Raw genomic sequence first — 23,632 nt, 5'->3', positions numbered from 1 at the left:
CTCAAGGGTTATTTTCCATATTATCACACACACTGCTAGGAGGGCTTAGCCTGCTCCCTCTCTCTTCACGCTCTGTGTAGTAGTTGTAAAGCTTGGTCAATTTCTCTCTCTGTATTGGTTTTCTATCTCTGCTGTAAGCTTAGTGACTTAAAACAACATGAATTTATCATCTCACGGTTCAGTAGGTCAGAAGTCCTGGGGGACTCTCCTGGTTCCCCTGTGTCACTGGCCTGTACTCCTATCTGGGGGCTCCAGAAGAGAATCTGCTTCTAGCTTGTGTGCATTATTGGTAGAATTCAGTTCTTTGTGGCTGTAGGGCCGGGATCCCCGTTTCACTATTGGCTGTCAGCCAGGAGCCCCTCTCTGTTTATTAAAGCCACCTCCATTTCTTGTCCATTCGCCTTCATACCAGGAATAATATATCGAGTCTCTCCCATCTTTGAACCTTTCTGACTTCTGCTGCATCTGTTCTGTGTCCAGCTGGAGAAAGTTGTCTGCTTTCAAGGGTTCATGTGATTAGATTGATCCCACCTGGATAGTCTCCTCATCCCAAGGTATGAACCTGTAGCTACATCTGCAGGGTCTGTATTTGACATTGAACATACCTACTATTCCTGGATTCTGGGGATTAAGGAATAAACATCTTTTGTGCAAAGCAGGGCATTCTGCCTATTACACTCCCTTAAATAATCTAATATACAAGCAAGACGCATTCACGTGCAACAGATGTCAATTTCTTTATATTTCTAAAGGTAAGCCAGTCTAGTTCAGCTTCCATTATAGTGGTTGGCAGGAAATCCAGTCTAGGGAGTTTGGAGGACTGTCTTTCCTCACTCTTGTGACAGGCTCTGCCACCCTGGGGCCTCAGTGTCCAGCAGAACAGACGAACTCTCGGGTCCATGGTCTATCATAGCTGCTACTCTTGGGCACTCTGTCCTAGGTCCACAGGGTCCAATCAGAGATAACCACCTCTCCTCCTTTCAAGCCAAGATAGAGACAGGGACCTCTGTGGAGGAACCTGAAGCCAACCTACCTAAGCAGGTGGCCAACCGCCCCCATTTAATGTCCTCAGGTGCTGGAAACAAATGGGGAGAAGCCATACTCCTCCTTCCTCCTTCGAATTGGGCCACTGGCCAACTGGACACCAGACTTTTTCTCTCTGTGAAATCCAACCTTTACTTCAAGAGTTCTTTGGAATTCAAAGGCTCCTTATCTATTTCCTGGGGAAATAGCACAAAACGCAAGAACATTGTTAGAGGTTGTTCACATGAAAGGGCAGCATTGTATTTTACTCTTAATAAAGCGTATGAAAGAGTGGGAAGCACTGGTGGTGGTGGGATGAGACAGGAAGCTCACGAGAAAGCCCCTGCCCCAGGAACCACAGGTCTGCCTCTCCCACGAGGCAGATAGACCGCAGCAGGTGGGATCAGGAACCCCTAGAGCAGATGCTAGGACTTGAGTCCTGGCTTCCCACTCCTAAGCTGTGTGACCTTGGAAAGGCCACACAACCTCTCTGAGCCTGTTTCCCCATATACAGAATGGATTTAATTATAATGTCTTAATTATAGCGAAGTTAACCTTGGTAAGGGGCTCTGAGCAGTGCTTGAATGGCAAGAACTGTGTCTTCTTTCAAACTAGATTTGATATGGTTATTATCAAAAGAGAATTTTGTTTAATATTAGAGGCCCCTAGCTCTTAAAATCAGATTTATCATTGGAGCTCTTATTTATTTATTTATTTTTTAGAAGAATAACTTTGCTGCTTTGAGAGTAAAACTCTCCTTCCCAACCTCTGCAGGTTGAGCAATGGTTCTGGCTCTACGTAGCAGGAGAGCCACAGGGAGAGGACTTGACCTTTCAGCAAGTCGCTGTGGCTTGTCTGAAGCCAGGATTTTGGTTTTGTTTTCCACTTTGGGGGCATGAATGACATCAGGGTCTTTATTGGAGGCTGTCTTAGGTAAAACTGTGCTAGAGACTGTTTCCACTCTGTGCATTTGTCACATAAGTTAATGTTCCAGAAACGCTCCCTCGCAGAAGGTCTATGTAGGTGTAGGAACACACCTGGATGGATGGGACAGGCTGGACATGGGTGATGAAATTATTGACTCTCCAACTGTCATAAATTCAGTTGTTAAGCCTGTGGAATTTGGCGGTCCGGACTTACTGGAAGTGCTGTCCAGGGACTCACTGATGCATACGGGCGTGCTGGCGGGTGTCTGCCACTCTGTCCTTTTTAAACATTTGATGGTTTGGCTCTGTCCAAATGCATGGCTGCCCTGTAACTGGAGAGCTGTCTATTGTGCTGAGAAGGAAAATTTCCAAACAGGAACATAGCACACATCTTTGAAGATGCAAGATTATCTGTCTGTAACTGGTTCAAACACACCTAGTGTTCCATTACAAGAAATTGTCATTATAGTAAGTCAATACTAATTACATTTTTATGCCATGGTGAACATAGGAACAGAACACAAGGAAAACATCCTAGTTCATTTTCTCTTAACTCCAGTAATGCCAATGTCTAACTTTGCTTATTTCAAATGGGTGTAATCCAAGGGACATAAATCAAGACTCTAATACGACGATTAAAAACATTATTGGAAGACCTCCAAAGGCACCCGAATAAAATTATTTAATCTAAATCTACTGTATTCTTACACATGTCCACATCCCAGGCCCAAATCCACACATTTTCTCATATGCGTATTTGAAGTTGCATTGGAAGGGGATAAACTAAATTAGTTTCTGTTCAGCCAAATGCTTTCTGGCATGAATTATGCATCATCCGTGTAAGCTACAGAACTTAAAACTACAAATAAGTAAATGTCACTTCTGAGTTTTCCTCAAAGAGCATTCTGATTTGAAGCATACTTTGGACATAAATATTGCAACTATTCTTTTAAATGTCAAAGAATGCAAAATTTACTCTTTATACATAAAATATCTCTCTCATTCTCTCTCTTCTCTCTTTCTCTCTTTACCTGTTTTCTGGATCTCGATGTAGTACTCGTGAAGATTAGTGTAAGTAATGAGCTTAGAAAATTCAGTAATTTTTGTTCCATGATGTTACAATGAGAGCACTTGGTCTGGCTGTGTGACTTATGAACTAAATTACAAACTACCAGAATTATAAGAAAAAGGTATATCTATAACGATTATCAATATCTACTAAAATAAGTACATTAAATTTAGCTTTATACGCAGCAGGAGCTAAATGTAAATTCTAAGACCTTGGTTTTGCTAGGAATACTGGAACGAAAAAGCCCCCAATATTTTAGAGATATTTATATCATAGGCTTAATAGTCAAAATGCCATGCGATCTTTTCTTATTGTTCCTCCACCCCCAAATATTTTGATTGATTTGAGCTCCATTCCATTGGGAGGGTAATCTCTTAGCAAATGATTTTGGCAGGCAAGATAACTGGTGTGTTTCGCCCGACAACTGCCTTTGAAAAACAGGCTGCTAAGTTGCAGTGGTGTGTTCCCCAGGAATAAGATATCATGTCTCAATCCGAGAAATGCCAAAAATCTGGTATGTACATAGGCTGGTTTTAGCCATGAAAGACTTTGTAAGACGTCATTTCCACCCAGGCGTTTGTAAGGGCAGGCATAAGATCATTCCCTGAGTGTGCGTCTCAAAATTACCATCGTCCTTTGCTTTTCCATCCAGGGTGTAACTATGTGTGTGAGGCAGGCCAGAGGCTCAGAGCCAGAGTAGTGCTGAGCTGTGATCAGGGGCAGAAAGAAAAATAAGACATATGATGTTTTCCTTAAATGATCTGCCTCTGTGCCTTGAACTGTTGATCTTCCTCTTTGGCTGTGGGAGAAGGGGCGGCAGGAGAGCCTGTGTGTATATACATGGTTTGTGGGAAAGTGCAGGATTAGTGGATGTTTTCTCTCTTTTTTTTTTTAATTTTTTTGAGACAAGGTCTAGTGATCATAGTTCACTGCAGCCCTAAACTGCTGGCTCAAGGGATCCTCCTGTAGCCTCCTGAGTAGTTAGGGCTACAGGTGCATCCCACCATGCCCAAATAATATTTTGATAGAGACAGGGGTCTCACTATGTAACCCAGGCTGGTCTTGCTCTCTTGGGCTTAAGTGATCGTCCCGCTTTGGCCTCCCAAGTGCTGGGATCACAGGCATGTGCCATGCCACCTGGCCGGTCTTTGCTTTCTTAATCTTGTGCTTTTAAGCCATGATTATCCAAAGCAATGGAACTAGAGTAAGAATCCATCTCAATCAACTTCTCTTTTTTGGAATGTCCTTCCTTCTTCTTCCCACAAATCCAAGTACCCAGCATCTCATTTCCAGCCTCAGCCTCTACAGAAAGCGCACCCTGGTTTCCGGCTTACCTCCCTTCCCTGGAACCCTCCAGCACTGTGAGTCGGGCCTGCATCATTTAACCATCAGCTGTGCTTGTTTGCGTGTTCAGTGTGAATCTTGTTTTCCCCGTGAGGTTAGGACTGCCTTGAGTGATGGGAGCATTTCTTATATCCCTTGACTTGACTTCCCTCACCATCCAAGAGGGTACACACGCATTGGAAAAATGTCGAGCCACTGACTGGTTGGAACTGGAGACACTAATGTCAGATTCATGTGCAGCTGGCCCTTGTTAGCTGGGGAGAATCTGATGACTCAAGGGTCTGCCTGAAGACACAGCAGGCTCAGGAATCCCAGCCACGCCGCGAACCAGAACACTCACCTAGGTGGGGTATCCAGGTGTGACCCAAGCCCGAGATCCTTCTGACTGCAATCCACCATGGCCCTGTGGGTTTTTCAGGAAAAAAAAGTGTTCAACTAAGCCAAAGTCTGAGTGTGTGTGTGTGTGTGTGTGTGCGTGTGTGTGTGTGTGGGGGGTGCAGGATTAGTTGTAATCATTTTATAGGACAATTAAAAGCCAGAAGTAAGTAATGCAAATTGTGAAATGTATGGTACGACGTTTTAGTGTCTGAAATGATTAAAAAGTTACAAATTATTAAAAGGATAGAAAATAAAAGCAATCAAAATAATGCTCATTCACAGACATTGGAAGGATTGAAGGGATTTTCCAGGAGCTCCTGGTGCTGGCTTTATGCAAAATGACCTTGTTTGAGCATCGTTTTAGGATTCAGAACATTGGGTAGGGGTGAATGAGCCTACTGCATCTGGGATCATGAAATGTTACCGACCTTGCTCTTCCTCTGTAACTCTCAAGGACTCCTTTTCTTGCTTTTTTTTTTCCTTTTCCTGTACTTTCTTTTCTCTTTTTTCTCTTCTTTTCTCTTTTTTTTCTTTGTTTTTGCCAACAAAGACACCATGCTCATTTCTGCCTGTTATTTCTTTATCCTTCTCCCACACCTCTGCCTGAGGTCTGTCTCCACATTTCTTTTTTTGGAAGTAGTATTACATTTTTTTTTTTTTGTAGTTTAAATTACACTCTATAAGGGTCACTCTTTTTAATGTGCAGGTCTGAGTTTTCACCGGGTGATCACTATCACAATGAAGAAACAGAAAATGGATGGGCATGGTGGCTCATGCCTGTAATCCCGGCACTTTGGGGCCAAGGTCAGAAGATTGCCCGAGGACAGGAGTTTGAGACCAGCCTGGCCAACACAGCGAGATCCTATCACTACAAAAAAAAAAATTAGCTGGGTGTGGTGGTGCACATCCATAGTCCAAGCTATTTGGATGAGGTGGGAGGATTGCTTGAGCTTGGGAGGTCAAGGCTGCACTGAACTGTGATCACATTACCTCACTCCAGCCTGGGTAACAGGTCAAGATCCTGTCTTTGAAAAAAAAAGAAAGAAAAGAAATAGAAAGTCTTACCACTCTCCCCAAATTCTCTTGTATCATTTTGAACTCACCTCTAACCCCACTGCCAGGCCCTGGCAACCTCTGGTCTTCTTTGTGTCTCTGGAGATGTATCTTTTCTGGAATGTCATATACATGAAATCACAAAGCATGGAGCTTTTTGAATCTAGCATCTTTCATATACCAGAAAGCATTCTGATTTATGTTTTCACAGGTGTGTGTTACATTTTCTTGAAGAGTAGTAAACTCATGTCCACACATGACACAGATGAAGAGGGCAAGGCTGATTTCCAGTCCTCTGTGATCACGAATAAAGGCATTGTGAAGATTTGCCTACTGGCTTTTTGCATGATCACTTATTTTCATTTCTTTTGGGTAAATGTCTAGAATGGAATCATTGGATCATCGGTTTATAGGGTGTTGAATCATGTAGGAAACTGTCAAATTATTTTTCAAAGTGGCTGTGTTATTCTTCATACAAACCAGCAATGTGTGAGGGTTCCAGTAGCGCTGGGTGCCTCCCAGAGCTTGATACAGAATTTTCTTTTTTTTTTTCTTGTTTTTTTGAGACAGAGTCTTGCTCCTTCACCCAGGTCCTTCCCTGGCTAGGAAGGAAGCTTGGGCATCCTGAAGGTCTGGCTACACTGCCTCTGCTGAAACGGGGCTTACCCCGAGTCCCCAAGTCCAGGGAAGCTCTTTTCTAATATGTACATTTATTGATATAATTTTCCTTTCAAATATGGCTCTAGCTGCCTTTTGTTGTTGTTGTTATTTTTTTTAATTTTTTTGAGACAAAGTCTCACTCTGTTGCCCAGGCTGGAGTGCAGCAGCCTGATCTCAGCTCACAGCAACCTCTGCCTCCTAGGTTTGAGTGATTCTCCTGCCTCAGCCTCCTGAGTAGCTGGGATTATAGGCAAGTGCCACCATACCTGGCTAATTTTTGCATTTTTTAGTAGAGACGGGGTTTCACCATGTTGGTCAGGCTGGTCTTGAGCTCCTGACCTCAAGTGATCTGTCCGCCTTGGCCTCCCAAAGCGTTGGGGGTACAGGCATGAGTCACCACACCAGGCCTGGTATTGCTATTAAAGGACAGCAATGACATTCTAACGGAGGTGCAGGAGTGTCTCTTTGTGATTGTGACTTGCTTTGCCCTAATGACTAATAATGATCAGCATTTTTATATGCACATTTGCATCTTTTTTTATTAGAGTGTCCAAATGTTTTGCCCTTTTTTATTTGGATTTTTGTTTTTTATTATTGAGGTTTCAGAGGTCTTGATGTACTCTGAATACAAATCCTTTACAAGTATGCCCTGGCAAATATCTCCTCCCAGTATGTGGCTTCTCTTTTCATTCTCTTAACAATGTCACTCCAGAGCACAAAATTGAATTCTGATGAAAGTTAATTTCTTAGTTTTTTTTTTATTTTATGAGTCATGCTTTTGGTATCTTATCTATGAAATATTTACCGAACCCAAGCTCACGAAGATTGTAGGTTCAGATTTCATATTGGAGTGACAAAACACAAAGATTCTAAAATGTGAAATATAAATTATTATAAACACAAAACAACAGAAACAAGACACTTTTATGTTGAACCCACATTGCCTGTATTTCCGTCTCCCCACGGCTCACTCATGAGCGATGGTCTTGGTAGCAGGGGCCACAGGGCAAGCAATTCCAATGACAGTGAAGTTACAGGTTCCTCACTGTCTATGTGTACTCTCTCGTAGCAGGAAGCCCTGCGTGTCCTCCCTCTCCTAAACCAAGCATGCCCACGACACCCTGGCCCTTTTCTTTCCTTTTGACTGGCGTCATTTTAGTGAATTCATATTTCATGTCTCTTGGGAACAAATGAACAGATTTCATTAGTTCATTGGGAGCTAGTGAACGAATACCTCATTTCTCTAGGGAACTAATACTGAGCATCTGCCCGAAGCTGAAGTTCCTCTTTAGAATCCAAGCCATCAGGAAACCTACAGTTTTCAGAACTGTTTATAAAGAGTGTTTACTTATATTTTCTAATTTAAAGGGACAAGAAAAAAAATTCAGTGAACCTCGTTGTGGACTGAATGGTGTTCCCCTCAAATTCATATGTTGAGGCCCTAACCCCCAGTGTGACAGTTTTGGGAGTTTGGACCCTTAAGGAGGTCATTAAGGTTGATTAATGTCATAAGGATGGAGCCCTAATCCAATAAGGATTGGTTTCTTCATAAGAAGAGGAAGACACTTTGAGAGGCTGAAGCAGGCTGATCACTTGAGGTCAGGAGTTGGAGACCAGCCTGGCCAACATGGTGAAACTCCGTCTGTACTAAAAATACAAAAATTAGGGGGGCGTGGTGGTGGGCACCTATAGTCCCAGCTACTCAGGAGGCTGAGGTGGGAGAATCACTTGAACCCAGGAGACGGAGGTTGCAGTGAGCTAAGATCGAACCACTGTGCTCCAGCCTGGTGACGGAGTGAGATCCTGTCTCAAAAAAAAAAAAAAATAGGAAGAGACACCAGAGATCTCACCCCATACATGCACAGAGCAAAGGCCTTGCGAGGACACAAGGAGAAGGGGACCATTGACAAATCAGGAAGAGAAGCTTTATGAAAAACCAACCCTGACACCACCTTGATCTTGGACTTTCAACCTCCACAACTGTGAGAAAATAAATGCCAGTTGTTTCAGCTGCCCAGCTATAACAAATATCTAATTTTCTTTAAGATTTTTAAAGGATAGAAGGGCTTTCTCCTTTTTGGCAAAGGCTGTCTCTGTGTGAAGACAATGGAAGGTCTCTTATCCTGGTGACCCCTATGACCCCTATTAACAAATGTCTAACCACTTGAACTAGAAGTAACTGACACATGGTTCATATACATTCAGCCTCAGAAATACAAGCACAGGACTGACGAAAACATCCATATGGATCTTCACACCTGGATCCACATAGTGCCTGGGATCTGTGATGAATAACTCTTTACAATCTTTTAATTGTGTTTAGAATTTCGTTATTAGATAGCACTTTATTTTCCTATCACAGGAGTTATTTTGCTAAATATAAACATTCTAAGGATGTTGCACTTTTTGTAAGTTGGCTTTGGCACGTCTTGTCTTCCTTTTTGCCATTCCCGGATCTTGGAGAAAGGCCCTTGGCTTGGTGCATTAGGCCATGTGCATGTTTAAAAATAAACAGCATTGCTTTTGCTTGTCATTTGTTCCAATATTTAGAAACATCCATCAGTAATGTAGAAAAAATACTAAATAAAAATCATCTTTTAAAATAAAGGCATTTTTGGCATTGGTGCTCCCAGGGGAGCCAATTAACTGGAAATGATGAGGAACAGTTCCAGCTCTCCACTCCTGTCTTATTGCTTCTCCTCTGACACAATTCTGTCCTGGACGGGTGGAGGAAGCTGTCATTCATGGTCTCTGATTTCCCAGTAGACAACGGACAGCACTGTCAACCATGGTCACGTAACACAGAGGAGCTTTAGAGCAGTATTTTTTTCTTGATAGACAATATTTGCACCTATGTATAGGTACTTGTGATATTTTGATATGTGCATAAAATACATCATGTTCAAGTCAAGGGATTGAGGTTATCCATGACCTCGGTATGGCGGTGTTTAGTTCACTCTGCTTTAACCTTATTCTATTTGTCCTGAGAGTGCACTAGGTGTGTCTTATTTGTTCTAATATACACATATATTTTTCATTCCACGACAATTCACATATTTCTTGGGTTCTCCGTACACCAAGCACTGGGTAAGTCGATAGACCCAGATCCTGCCCTCAGGAAACCTGTAGTTGAGGGATTGGATAGCGTGGAATGCTCCGCGTAGGTTTGGATGTATCTCTTGGTGTGCCTCTGACCCCTGTCTAGGGTGAGCTTTCCCAGGGCAGGGAGTGTGTCCATCTTTCCATACTTGGTGTTCAGCCCAACATTAGGTAGACTGATGGTACCCAACAGAAGAAATGAAAGAAAGAACCCACCTCTGTTCTTTATGAGATGTGTGACTTGGACAATTTCATGCAAACTCATTGCGCTTTTCTTCCTCATTTGAAAATCAAGGATAATAGTGATGATCTCTTAGGGTTCTGGTGAGGATTGGTGAGCATAGATTCTAGGACTTGGACCTTGTATGTATTAATAACTCTTGTGTTGTGTGGCCCATAACTCCTGCTATGAGAAATATTCCACAACCCTACATGCAGTAAGGTTATCAGCAGCCTACATGCTTTGTGGCACTTCTAAGATTTGCTTTATCTCTAAGAGAGGACCCAGAGAGTTTGCAAGATAACGATGGCTTAAATAAGATAGGCATTTATTTTCTTTTCTGTAAAAGTGGTCTAGGGAAATCCACAGCAGGTAAGGCAGCTCCATGCTGTTACAAGGACTTGTGCTCCTGGCTGCTTCTTAGCCACCATTATTCAATAATGAACACGAATTCCTACTCAAGGTCACTTCAGGGCCCACAGCGGCTGTGGAAGCTCTAGCCATCCCATCTGCTTTTTAGGCTGGCATAAAAACTGGATGGGAAAGACAGAAGATTCCTTCTAACTGAATAAGTTCCTTTCTCCAGAGACTTACCAAGCATTGTTTATGACATTTTCATTGTATCTCACAGAGCTGAAGTCAGTCATGTGGCCAGCCATACAGATATACAAAGGAAGATAGAAAAAAATGTGCATGTGTTTTTAAAAAAGGTACCAGTTGCATTTTATCCAGTGAAAATGTGAGGTTCTATTGCTTTAAAACATAGAATAGATATTGGCAAGTGCATCAGTGAGAATATCTCTAATTGCAGAATCTAAAGTCTGGCTGAAGGTAGGTCAGGGACCAGGGTTTTAAATCCAGTGACCCCAGGGCCCGGCAGAGGGAGAGAAGCAGAGAGCGACAGCAGACGGCAGTGCAGTGCCGTGTGGAGAGCTGAGCTGTGTTTCAGGCTGACGAAGCAGGTCTCACTTGCACGACTCCATTCCCAAATCAAATCAAATCAAAAACAATACGCGCAGTGGTGGCTGAATCTGGTCTGACTCGTGCATTTATAGTTAATGTAAATACTCATGTGTTATACTGTCTTTTTCAAATATTGTGTCCATAGTTTTTCACTGTGGTGGTCATTGAGGTTTTATTTTAAATTCATGGATATAAAATGTGAAGACCCCCAGTTGTAGATTACCGTAATAGTTCTCAGCTGGATGACCTCTCTCGGGCTCGAAGGGTCATTGGGTAATTTGAGTGAGGAGCATGGCTAGATTGGTAGCTGGGAAGAGCCATGTGTCAATGTCCAGGCTGATGGAGTCAACGCCACTCGGCCCCAGCCCATCGCTGCTGCAGAAAGACGAGTCCAGTGCAGACAGGTATTCGAACGTTTCAAGAAAGACAAGAAATCTTGATTCTAATCATACCAATGATACTGATGGCTGCTGGTTGAATTGTGTCCAAGGAAAGATAGGTTAAAAATTTAATTCCAAGTACCTGTGAATGTGATTTCTTGGGTTACTGATCCTGGAAGGCCAAAGTGTTATAACTCATGTAGAACAAAGGATTAACCTACAAGATGAAATTCACCCATAGAGAAACTGCTTTTGATTAATTACAGTTTAAACGCTCTATTTTTTTTTTCTTACCTACCTTGATGCTAAGTGTAAAAATCAAAGTACTGCATAAACTGGGCAGATCACATCCTAGAATCTCAGGATTTTATTTTTGGAAGAGACGTCCCCACTTCTAGTTCCTACCTCTCCCCATAACTCATTTAGATTCACGTCATCAAAAATAATATTTTTCTATTCCACTGATCTCATCTTGGCAACTTGCTTAGCAAACAATGCTTTTCTTCTCTGAGGGCTTCTCAGAATTGTATTTGCCAACATCAGCTCTAGGTAGCACCTAGAAATGGATGTATTTACTTGCAAATGTGCTTGTAACTGCTTTAAAATGATTATTATGGCCTCAGTCTCAAATCCTTCCTTTTACATTCCTTTGCTATATTCATAATTTCCGGGAAAGATCTCTTTAGAGGACTTGCACTTTTATTGGGCCAGAAAAAAAAATCGGCATGACCTATATTTCATCTGTCACCTTTTGTATATTTTTTGTCATGAATGCAAAATATTAGAGTGATTCAAGATCATGCTGAGTATTAAAATGGAAAGAGGTAAATGGCAGGATAGTTGCTTTTTTATGTTCTGACTAAATAGACTCAAAGGAATCCAGGGAGATTTCATAATACAAAGTAGAAACTACACGCGAAAGATACAAGAACGTGTATTATATTATTAAATAGCAAAGTAGGTGAGTAAGAAGGAGAATATTAATGGAGTTAACCCAATCAGCACTTATGCCAACGTAGCCGCTAACGAGACCAGACATCAAAGGAGATGAGTCTTGGAGTAACACGTCCTCAGCTGGAGACACTCAGCATGGCCTTCCTCTTTAGGAGAAGTAGCTGGAGTCTGGACTGGGAGAGAGAGAGTAGAAGCACCCCCCAGGCTGGGCTCCTTCATGTTCTTAGGGGCTCAAAGGTAATGTGTGTCACAGAGCTTTGCTTTGACGCCTCTCAGCCTCAGAGCATAGAGGACAGTTCTGGCCACTGGCTAGCCTTCTCCCAAGGTCAAGGACATGAAACTGGCATGATGTGCACTGACAATTAAATGTTCGCAAAACCCTTGGTTTTTCTTTGGAGGTAACTGGAACCCATAGAGGTGAAAAAAAAAATAAAAAAACTTACTGAAGATCACAGAGCTCATGAGGGATCTTGGATTTTAATTTTAGGAGAGGTCAAAAAAACAATGAGTGTGCTATAGGGGTTGTTTTTTCCACCTGTGAGGAGCCTGTTGGGAGGACAAGGGTAGGGATGAGGAGGTCAGTTTGAACCTCATTCGCTTTTTACCAGTGGTGTGACCTTGGGCAAAGGATGAGCTTTCTCTCTGCCTGAAGTCCCTCACCAGTGACGTAGGGGCAGTGGAAGCTCCATTCTATGGGTACGTGGAGAAACTTAAATGAGATGCTGTGCATGGGGTCAGGCTCGTGGCTGGCCCCACATAGAGGAATTTCCACTCTTCATTGTACATGAACCTCATGGCACTCAGCCCTATAGCCCTCCCAGACGCAGGGAACACGTCCCCATACATGCGTTTGTGGTTGAGCTTTTTTACATTTTTACCCATGGGTTACGGTTTTAAATCAGGCCTTGAGTTAGCAAAGGACATAAGTTGGCCCTTTTTTCTTTTCTATGAAGGAATCCAAGACCCTGACCTTCTCTAAGAAATTCTCCTCTATCTCAATGTTTCTTACCATCTACAAGTATTGTTGTAGGTGAGGCTGGAATGTTACTGCTTCACAGTCAGACTCAAGGATCTTGAAAATAAGGGGAAAGTTTGCAGATTGCAAGGACCCTGAACTCCTTGGAATGAACATGGCTGAGTCACTGAGGAGCTCCTGTGCTCCAGGCTCTGCCATCTCATGTAATTATCACCTCATAGAATCCAGAAGGGAGGTGCTACTATCTGTGCCTTCGCAGAGGGTGGATGTGAGAGGGAGAAGCCGCTGGAGGTGGAGAAGATGTGCAGGACTGCAGGCAGAGCTGGGGAAAAGGCACAGCCAGGACACAGCCCAGACTGTCTGCCTGAAGGCCCCAGCGAAGCTCCTAACTGCCGTGTCATCCTGCCTTTCAACAAGGGAGAAAAACACAGGTTCACCCATGCATAGATACACGCATCACAAAGCAAAACATACACATACATCCATCACACATGTACACATGACTCACACAACACACACAGCCACAGACACACACCCCTCACTCATAAATGTATGTGTACACACAGATGCACACATGCAGAGATACATGCACCACACATGCACAAACATACACATGCATTCATCACACACGTACACATGACTCACAAAATGTACACACCCACATACAGACACATACCTCTCACCCATGAATATATGCGTACACACAGATGTACACATGCACAGATACATGCACCATACCCTCACATACACATGCATTCATTACAGATGTACACACAACTCACATGACATACACACCCACATGAAGACACAACCTCTCACCCATAAATATATGTGTACACACAGATGTACATATGCACAGATACATGCACCACGCATGAACAAACATACATGTGCGTTCGTCACACACATACACAAGACTCATACAACGTACATGGCCACATACAGACACATACCTCTTACCCATAAATATATGCATACACGCAGATGCTCATATGTACAGATACATGAACCATACACTCACATACACATGCATTCACCACACACGTACACATGACTCACACAATGGACACACACACATACAGACACATACCTCTCACCCATAAAGGTACGAGTAGACACAGATTCATGCATGCACAAACGTACACATGCATTCATCACACATATACACACAACTCACACAACATACACACCCACAGACAGACACACACATCACACCCATAAATGTATGCATACACACAAATGTATGCATACACACGTGCACACACACGTATAGATACAAGCACAACACACTCATAAAGATACACACATGCATCACACCCATATTCATAACTCACACGATATACACACCCACATACAGACACATTGCACTCACCCATAAACCCTCACATACACAGATACACACATTCAGGTACATGCAGCACACACACTCGCAAACACAGAGTCATCACACACATGCACGACTCACACAATGTACACACCCGTGTACAGATACTACGTACCACTCACACATAAACACAAACATATACGCAGGTACGCACACATGGATACACACTACAAACACATCTCCACATACACATATGCCACACTGACTCACACATACATATGCAGTACACATACATCTGTTCATGCGCACACACTTTTACACACTCATATGCTTACTCCACCACACTTAAACCACACATTTGCACATACTAACACATGCACACACTCACACACATAAACAGAAGCTCGCACACACAGGAATCACACGTGCACACGCACACACGGGTATTGCCAGCCTGCACGCTCCCAAGGAGGTGCACACTCCTGTCTAGATACGTGAAGAGACTGCATCCCATTTTGCACCCTTGCTCATGGTCAGGTTTTGGGGATGGCTCCCGTATTTAGACACTTCCTCTCACGAAGCTGAAAGGAAAGGTTCACTCAGGGCTTTCTCTCATCACTGTAGGCTCTGAACTGCCTCGCCCTTCAGGTCAAATAACCTGTACACTGCTGGTTCCGGGAAGCTCTGTTATCACAGAAAAACACACCCGCTGCTCCAGCCCTGTGGGAATGTGGCACCACATCTGCCTGTGGTCTCTGTCCAAATTTCCAAAGACAACGAAAAGTAATGGTGACGATGACGTCAATGACGAAGAAAACAATAATAAGTGAGAAGAATCGCCCACTAGGTCCCAGGCACATTGCCAAGTGGCTTACATATTGTCTTCTCCTATGATAGGTATTTTTAGTCCTTCTTTCATAGATGAGCAAATTAAGGTACAGAGATGACAAATAATTGGCCCAAATCCAATAGCCGAGAACTCGCAAAATCAAGATTCACAACAGTTCCCTTTGGGTCTGATCCTAGAGTTGTACCCTTCCCCATTCCATGGCATTAGGGAGGTGGAAGGAAACTCCCCTTCTGCTCCCTGGAATCCAGGCTGGCTTGGTGACTTGTTGACCACAGAACGCTGTGGAAGGGACATTCTGGGGCTTCCCTTCTCCATCATAAGAAGGTAAGGAGGCTGCAGCTTCCACCGGGCCTCTTGGGCTGCGTACTCTTGACACTCTTGCTCTGAAAACTAAGCAGGCATATTTCATATCAAAATAGTAAAGAACTTCCTTTCCAAAGGCAGGACATGCTTCTGTGAGGTACTGAGCCACCCATCCCTGGAGGAAAGCAAGAACAGGGCAGATCAGAGCCCAGGCAGACATCTTGGATGATGGGTGAGTGCGATTGGCTACGTGGCCCGAGTCTCATATTCGCAAGAGACTTCACATGCAACTTCTGAAGTTCAGAACCAGGACGCAGACACTGAAATGATTGAAAGAAGACATTTATCAGAAATCTCCTCCCATAGGGCTCATGGCCAGACTTCATCACGTGCAGGGGTGATGTAATCTTACCACATTAAGTTACTACACTCATATCACTGTGCACTCTGTGGGAGTGTGTCCCCAAGTCAACTTGTAAATATATAAATGTATTCTACATTACTTCAAAGCCTGTTTTGGAATTCCTTTATTAAAAAAAAGAAGTCTTCGGCCGGGCGCGGTGGCTCACCCCTGTAATCCCAGCACTTTGGGAGGCCGAGGCGGGCAGATCACGAGGTCAGGAGATCGAGACCATCTTGGCTAACACAGTGAAACCCCGTCTCTATTAAAAATACAAAAAAAAATTAGCCAGGCATGGTGGCGGGCTCCTGTAGTCCTAGTTACTCAGGAGCCTGAGGCAGGAGAATGGCATGAACCCGGGAGGCAGAGCTTGCAGTGAGCCGAGTTCTCACTACTGCACTCCAGCCTGGGCGACAGAGCAAGACTCCATCTCAAAAATAAATAAATAAAGTAATTAATTTAAAAAAGGCGTTTTCTTAGAGCCTTAAAAAGTTGTTGGGGTCTGAGTGCAGGGCCTCACGCCTGCAATCCCAGCACTTTGGGAGGCTGAGGCAGATGGATCATCTGAGGTCAGGAGTTTGAGACCAGCCTGGCCAACATGGTAAAACCCTGTCTCTACTAAAAAAAAAATACAAAACATTAGCCGAGTGTGGTGGCGGGCACCTGTAATCCCAGCTACTCGAGAGGCTGAGGCAGGAGAATCATTTGAAGCCTGGATGCGGAGGTTGCAGAGCTGAGATCATGTCATTGCACTCCAGCCTGGGCAACAAGAATAAAACTCCATCTCAAAAAATAATAATAATAAATGAAAATAAGTAAATAAAAGTTATTGGGCCCTCCCTTTGTGCATCCTCTGAGAAGTCGTGGGCTGGATGACCAGGTGGTGTGGTTGTGGTGGAGGGGACTTCAGCGTGGAATGAGGGGTGACCTGCTGGTGCACCTTTCTGCTCTCAGCCACTGTGGTCTTCGGAGATGAGACGAGGCAGATGCAGTGAGATTGTGCAGATAATGTCTCCATCAGGGGATGAGTTGCTATAGCACCCAGACTGATTTCAGGAACCAAAAGGGTCATGCCCTAGCCTGTCTTCAATGACTCACAGCAACCCCTATTGCCTCATCACCCTATTCTCCAATATTCCTCTAATATCTTCCATTATGGAGACATCCAACATAAAGTAGAGTAGAATTGATTCAAAAACACTGCTTGAACTGCCTAAATTAGAATCATTCTCAGCTTCTCAACATGCAAATACAAGATAAAGAAAAAGAATGATGTTCCCCTCCCTGTGTCCATGTGTTCTCATTGTTGAACTCCCACTTCTGAGTGAGAACATGTGGTGTTTGGTTTTCTGCTCCTGAGGTAGTTTGCTGAGAATGATGGCTTCCAGCTTCATCCATGTCCCTGCAAAGGACATGAACTCATTCTTTTTTTATGGCTGCATAGTATTCCATGGTGTATATATGTCACATTTTCTTTATTCAGTCTACCATTGATGGGCATTTGGGTTGGTTCACACCAGGGCGTGTCAGGAGGGAGGGGTGGGGAGGAAGGGGAGAGAGAGCATTAGGACAAATACCTAATGCATGCAGGGCTTAAAACTTAGATGACGGGTTGCTAGATGCAGCAAACCACCATGACACATGTATACCTATGTAACAAACCTGTACGTTCTGCACATGTATCCCAGAAATTAAAGTAACAATTTTTAAAAAAGAAAAAGAAGCAACATTAAAAAATTAAATGAAGTTATGAATATATGTTTTTTGTTCAATCAGAAACCCCTCTACTATTCTGGTAGAAGCTGCTCAATTTGCCTCGAGGACCCAGACTCCCTCCCTCCCAGTCTGTGTGTTGGGGCCTAAAGGATGCTCACTCACCCACCTTTCCTGGCTCCAGAGCTAGTTACACTTCCCAGGATTTTTTTTTTTCCTGTTTGTTTTGTCTTCTGCTTATAGGAGAGATCTTCCTGGGGTTCTTGCTGTACCTGCTGACAAGGGGTAGCTCTCTCTAAATGCCACAGAGCTGGAAGGCTGCAGCCTGGAACTTGCTGAGGCTGCCTGAGAATGCAGCCCACCCAGGCAAGCAAGAGATGACATAGTTTCAGCACCTGGATCTATGGCACCCACAAGCCAGATCCAACCCCCTAGCCCTTATCTTTGACCTTGAGCCAGTCTGAGTTGGTAACTGGAAGTCACTTATCTACCAGATTCAACTATCAGGATGTTACTAATAAAAAATGACTCCAAAAATGAAAATGTGTTTCACAGTATTTTCATGCAAAGACTTCAGGATCTATTTATACTCGACACCAACCATCTTGGTTATCTGATTTTTTAGTTCTCAGCAGTTGCTAAGCTGTAAATTAGGAGAGGATGCTAATGGTAGTCACACGGAGAGTAAGGAGAGTGATGGTCTAAGGGAGGAAAAAGATCTGAATAGACATTTTTCAAAAAAGACGCAAATGGCCAAAAGTTGGAGCTTGGGTAAGTCAGTAAGGTTTCCAAGCATGGAGCTTGCATGAGTCAGCAAGGTTTCCAAGCATGGAGCTTGCATGAGTCAGCAAGGTTTCCGAAGCATGGAGCTTGCATGAGTCAGCAAGGTTTCCGAAGCATGGAGCTTGCATGAGTCAGCAAGGTTTCCGAAGCATGGAGCTTGCATGAGTCAGCAAGGTTTCCGAAGCATGGAGCTTGCATGAGTCAGCAAGGTTTCCAAGCATGGAGCTTGACTTGGGAACGGGTTGGGAGGGTTTGTAGGAAGATAATTTCCTTTCCTTTCTTTTTATATGAAGAAATTGGCTGGGTGTGGTGGCTCATGCCTGTAATCCCAGCACTTTGGGAAGCCGAGGCGGGTGGATCACTTGAGCTTAGGAGTTTGAGACCAACCTGGGTGACATGGTGAAACCCCATCGCTACCAAAAATTACAAAAATCAGCTCAATGTAGTGGCTCACACCTGTAGTCCCAGGTACTGGGGGGCTGAGGCAGAAGGATCCCTTGAGCCCGGGAGGTGGAGGTTGCAATGAGCTGAGATAGCGCCACTGCACTCCAGACTGGGCGACAGAGTGAAACCCTGTCTCAAGAAAACAAAGAAAAAGAAAAAATGTTCAACATCTCTATGCATTAAAGAAATACAGTTCAAAACTCCAACGAGACATCATGTCACCTCAGTTAAAATGGCTTGTATTTGAAGGACAGGCAATAGCAGATGTTGGTGAGGATGGGAGGAAAGGGGAACCCTGGTCCACGGGTGGAACATACGTTAGTGGAGCCACTGTGAAGAGCAATACGGAGGTTCCTCAAAAAACACTAAAAGCAGAACTACAGTATGACCCAGTAATTTTACTACCAAGTGAGGTATCCAAAAGAAAGAAGAACAATAAATCAAAAAGATTCCTGCACTCTCATCTTGATTGCAGCACTATGCACAATAGCCAAAATGCGGAATCAACCTGAGTGCCCATCAATGAATGAACGGATATAGAAACTGTGGTATAGATGTAGGATGGAATATTAGCTATAGAAAAGACTGATCCAGTCATGGGCAGCAACATGGATGGAACTGGAGGTCATTATGTTCATTGAAATAAACCAGGCACAGAAAGACAAATATTGCATGCTCTCATTCCTATGTGGGGGATAAAAACAGGCATCTCATGAAGATAGAGAGGAAATTGGTGGTTACAAGAGCCCAGGAAAGATAAGGATGAAGGCAGATAAAGAGGAGTTGATTAATGGGTACAAGTATATGGTTTGATAGAAGAAATAAGACCTAGTGTTAGATACATCAGCAGGGTGACTATAATTTACCATCTATTTTATTTTTCAAAATAGTTAGAAGAGGCTGGGCACAACGGCTCACGCCTGTAATCCCAGCAATTTGGGAGGCTGAGGCAGGCAGATCACCTGAGGTCAGAAGTTTGAGACCAGCCTGGCCAACATGGTGAGACCCCATCTATATTAAAAATACAAAAATTAGCCTGGCATGGTGGTGCACACCTGTAATCCCAGCTACTCGGGAGGCTGAGGTGGGAGCATGGTTTGAACCCAGGAGGCGGAGGTGGCAGTGAGCCGAGATGGTGCCACTGCACTCCGGCCTGGGCAACAGTGTGAGACTCCATCTCAAAAAAAAAAAGAAAAGGAAAAGAAATTATCTTCCTACAAACCCTCCCAACTCATTCCCAAGTCAAGCTCCATGCTCGGAAACCTTGCTGACTCATGAGAGCTCCATGCTTGGAAACCTTGCTGACTCATGAGAGCTCCATGCTTGGAAACCGTACTGACTCATGAGAGCTCCATGCTTGGAAACCGTACTGACTCGCCCGAGCTCCATGCTTCGGAAACCTTGCTGACTCATGCAGGCTCCATGCTTGGAAACCGTACAGACTCGCCCGAGCTCCATGCTTGGAAAGCTAACTGATTCATGCAAGCTCCGTGCTTGGAAACTTTACTGACTCATGCAGGCTCCGTGCTTGGAAATCTTACTGACTTATGCAGGCTCCGTGCTTCGGAAAACTTACTGACTTATGCAAGTTGTTGCTTTTCACTTGAGCATTTTTTGTAATGGGCACAAGAGGCACAAATATATGGGAGTCATCTCCCTAAATTTCTGAAATTCCAGGCAATTTTGTGCCTTATATGAAGAAAGGGAATTCTGCCTTTACAAAAAGTTATCTTAATTCTACCAATTACGTAAACCTTTTACTCCCAACATTAAGGTAAAAAAAAAAAGCAATGACTTACACACAGAGTTGCACCCACAGTTTCCTTCTCCATTTATATTTCTCAGCTGCGTGTGCTTTGGACAGAATGTAACAGCTTGGGGATTAATTACGTCCTGCACATCCTTTGCAGGGTACATCTTGCCATCCGGAGGCAGTGCTGGAGCGGGCAGTTGTCTGTGGTGAGGCCCTGGCTCACTCTGGGCCAAATAACAGGACTGATTGCAGCCAGCGATGAAACATCCTGTTTCTCCCAACCAGAAACAGGTAGAGGTGAGTGATGTCTCTGAGGGGCGAGTACAAGTCACACCATTTGAATTTTCCTCTCCTCTGTACCAACTGACAGCTGGCTCCTTTGTCCTCAGTGTTTGCTGACAGGGTAATTAGCAGGACACCTACCCCACCAACCTTACAGGCAGCCGAGGGCATCTCCCTTAGCAAACAGGGGAGCAGGGCAGTGTGAGCCTCAGAGCTCCTGAAGCTTGCGCAGAGCTGGCACAGGGCAGCGGGAACTGACAGGCAAAGTCACTTGAAACATATTTCCTCTCTGCAAAGAGAGGAGAGTTCCAGTGAGAGAGTGAAGCAGATGAAAAGACAACATGAAAACAAACAAACAAACAAACAAACAAAATAACCCATTTTAAGTTCTTAGAGCCTGGTCTCATTTCCAGCCTGGAAATTACTGCTGCAGACTGCAGGGTGGTCCCTGCACTCCCTGTGTATATGATCTAGTGGTTGCTAGTGTCATTAGAGAGAGAAAGACATACAATGCTATGAGGTGAGTCCCCAGGAGTCAGGAATTTACCTGTGCCTTGGGGCAGGCACTCCCCTGGGGAGAGGAAGGAACTTCCTCATTAATTCATTCCCCAGGGACGGATGGTGCCCTCAGCCTCTGCAGGGAGCTGTTCTGCATGCCGGAGGTGGAGCCGCCAGTGCCTCTGAGGGCCTCCCTTTTCTGACAGAGCTTGCAGAGAAGGCAGACATGAAATGGATGGTCACAGATGGGGTGGGGGTTAGAGAAGGGGATGCATAGACAGCCAGGGAGTGCCCAGGGCTTGAATGAGGGAAATTGCAGAGGTGAGAAAAAGGGAACAGATTCCAAAGATATGAAGAAAGTGGATTTGTGAATGACTCTTGAATGTGACCATCCGTCCTTGTGAGCAAGAAGACACACGTTCTCAAGCCCATACGTTGTGAACATCCTCACTAAGGCAGATGCTTCTTGGAAAATCACAACTGATACTGAGTCATAAATGATAGGAACAGGCAGCCTTACCAGGTTCAAAAGAAATTTATCATCAAGGACGCTTCACTGGATAGAATCCAGCTACAGAGTCTGGAAGCCTGGGACCCAGGCCCAACGCGGCCACCCTTTGTGTGACCTCCAATCGGTCCTGTCTAGATTAGTGGTTCTCAGTCAGTCCTCTGCGGTTAGAACGGAGAGCTTGAGAGAGTGCCGATGTCAGATCCCCACCACTGGAAATCTGCTTTGTCACCCCGGCAGTTCTCAAGAGCAGCTCTGGCGCTAAACCTGAAGCCACAGACTGCTGCAGTAATAGTTGTTAGCATCCCCTGGGCATAAGGAAAGAGATGCACCTCATGGAGATTGGTGTCAGACTGAGGGAAGAATTTTCGGAATTTAAATACAGAAGCTTCTATAATGCCTCATTCTAGGATATTGCTAAAAAGACTTCTTTAGTTGTGAGTAACATTAACCAGCTTGAGTCAGCTTATGGAAAAAGAAGGGTTTTATTAAAGAGCTGTGTTTGGGGGAGACCCAGGGCAAGCACACAGCCAGCCCCAGAAGGGACCTGGAGCCAGATTAAGGGGCTGGCTTGCCCGTGTGTCTCCCCTCTGCTCACTCTCTCTGTGCGCTGATCTACCTGGTCTCTCTGGGCACAAAGGAGAGGGTGGCTGTCCCAAGAATGCCTGCTTGATAATTATGCGTTCTTCGGTTACCGTCCGAACAGACACTATCCCTGGTTCCCAGCTAAACCTGGGAGAATGAAGGTGACTCACCCACCTATGGCCGTCGATCAGAAGAGGTAGCCAGATAATTTCTTTAAAAGGATAAGTAAGTCAAATATATAGCACGCCAGAGAGCAACACATCCAATTGAAAAATAATACATGGGAGGACTATAGGGGAACTGGTGGTGAACGTGGCATTGGACTTTATGCACAGTGGTCAGTGAAAATAGTGAAAAAATGATATAAATATATGTGTATATGGTATAAACATGATATATATGTATGCTATATTAATTTGTATATTTATCTACCTATACTACACAGTCCATACATACACACTATGTGTATATACTATATATGTATATATAATACTACATATACTCTATATATACTATGTATATATAATACTATATATGCTCTATATATTTAATACTCTATATATACTATGTATATATAATACTATATATGCTCTATATATTTAATACTCTATATATACTATGTATATATAATACCATATATACTCTATATATTTAATACTCTATATATACTATGTATATATAATACTATATATACTCTATATATTTAATACTCTATATATACTATGTATATATAATACTATATATACTCTATATATTTAATACTCTATATATACTATGTATATATAATACTATATATGCTCTATATATTTAATACTCTATATATACTATGTATATATAATACTATATATACTCTGTGTATATGTAATACTATATATACTATGTATATATTTAAGTAAACTAAATATATATACTAATATACCATAAGTATATAGAGCATATTTATATCATATATGTATATTTATACCATACTTTTCACTATTTTTGCTGACCACTGTGCATAAAGTCCAATGCCACTTATATTTAGTATGCTTTTACTAAATATATATGTCACTTATATTTAGTATACTTATACTAAATTTATATATGCATGGCATATATATATACTACATATATTATGCATATATACACACATGCATACACTTTG

General features: G+C 43.3%; 1 long non-coding RNA gene across 1 annotated transcript; it reads right to left on the bottom strand.

The window, feature by feature from the left end:
* Positions 1-12,033: 12,033 nt before the first annotated feature.
* Positions 12,034-15,451, bottom strand: LOC105740384. Its single transcript, XR_001116414.2, has 3 exons — positions 14,891-15,451; positions 13,079-13,447; positions 12,034-12,759 (listed from the first exon to the last, which is right to left on the bottom strand). It is a non-coding gene; the product is annotated as an uncharacterized LOC105740384 (long non-coding RNA).
* Positions 15,452-23,632: the final 8,181 nt, after the last annotated feature.

This window comes from Nomascus leucogenys, chromosome 10 (genome assembly GCF_006542625.1).
Source record: "Nomascus leucogenys isolate Asia chromosome 10, Asia_NLE_v1, whole genome shotgun sequence".
Lineage (NCBI taxonomy): Eukaryota > Metazoa > Chordata > Mammalia > Primates > Hylobatidae > Nomascus > Nomascus leucogenys.
Note: the sequence above shows the minus strand (reverse complement) of the source record. Positions and strands in the feature narration are given on the sequence as shown.